At 33.2% G+C, this 1,169-nt stretch overlaps 1 non-coding gene across 1 annotated transcript; it reads right to left on the bottom strand.

Annotated features, from left to right (window-relative positions):
* Window positions 1-213: 213 nt before the first annotated feature.
* Window positions 214-286, bottom strand: trnav-aac (transfer RNA valine (anticodon AAC)). The gene has a single exon. It is a non-coding gene; the product is annotated as a tRNA-Val (tRNA).
* Window positions 287-1,169: the final 883 nt, after the last annotated feature.

The raw sequence follows: 1,169 nt of genomic DNA, 5'->3' as shown, positions 1-1,169 counted from the left end.
TTGCGGGATATCACAATAATAAAAAAAAAAAAAAAAACATTTAAAGCATGAAAAAAAAATGATACATTATTATTTATCAAGTACAGTAACTACAGTTGCCAGTAGGCTTACAACTTTGAATCTGCATATTCAACTGAACCTGCTTTGATTCTATTTTATTCAGAGAGTTAGTTGGCTGTCCAGATTCAAAGCTCCTATAGGAGGAAATAAAGTTGTTTCCGCCCGGTCTCGAACCGGGGACCTTTCGCGTGTTAGGCGAACGTGATAACCACTACACTACGGAAACTGCTCATTCACTTCAACGAAGCCGGGTATCTGTCCATGTCCAGACAGACCCGATCATATCATGTATGTGAGGTTTTGTTTTAGTATCTATAGATGTTTGATTTAAGAACATGGCAACTCTTTCTTTCTTTCTTAATTTCTTTCTTTCTTAAGTTCTTTCTTTATTTCCTTTCTTGAATGGTAGCACATTCTTGAATAAGACTTTTCAAGATAAAAAAATAAAAACATGTAAAATAAAATATCCCTCACAGAAAAACCACATGATGTACACATGTGGAAAAACATGTTATCACATGTAATCATGTTATCACAATTTATAACGTGGAGCACCGGAAAATGTTCCAGAACCACACATTCCTCATGTCCAAAGCACATATCGCCCATGTGACTCATTTCACTAATGTCACCAAGAACCATTTAAGAACCAGAACTATTCTGTCTGTAAATTAAATTAAACAGATGTTTGTAAAGACAGCAGATAATAGGCTACATTTTTAACACACTTTCTTATACCGCAGTTTTCAAACAATGGACACCTGAAACAAACACATGTATCTTGTCTGATTTGTGAGATAATTCCTAAATTGTCTTTTCTCTGTTCTAATTAAATTATTCAGCAAGAAACAGGTCAATCTGAGATCTTCATAAATACATAAATAATAGAAAAAAGACTCAGACAGAGCCTCCTGCCCCCCATAATTAGGCTCTGTTTAATATTATGAGCACTTGAGCAGTTTTTATGTTTTCTTTACAAAGTAGCCTATTGAACATTTATAATAAACTTCTAAGTCATTTGTGCACATGGAATATAAATTGGGCAGTTTCTGTTTTTTTATTTTTATTTTTCATTTACTGGCAGAAATAATTGTATATTTACAAGTTAT

Source organism: Centroberyx affinis, unplaced genomic scaffold, assembly GCF_046629955.1.
Source record: "Centroberyx affinis isolate AG114_WGS23_722 - 3 ecotype Tasmania unplaced genomic scaffold, CSIRO-AGI_Caff_v1 ptg009838l_1, whole genome shotgun sequence".
NCBI classification, from domain to species: Eukaryota; Metazoa; Chordata; class Actinopteri; order Beryciformes; family Berycidae; genus Centroberyx; species Centroberyx affinis.
The sequence above is the reverse complement of the archived record's forward strand: the minus strand, read 5'-3'. Positions and strand labels throughout refer to the sequence as shown.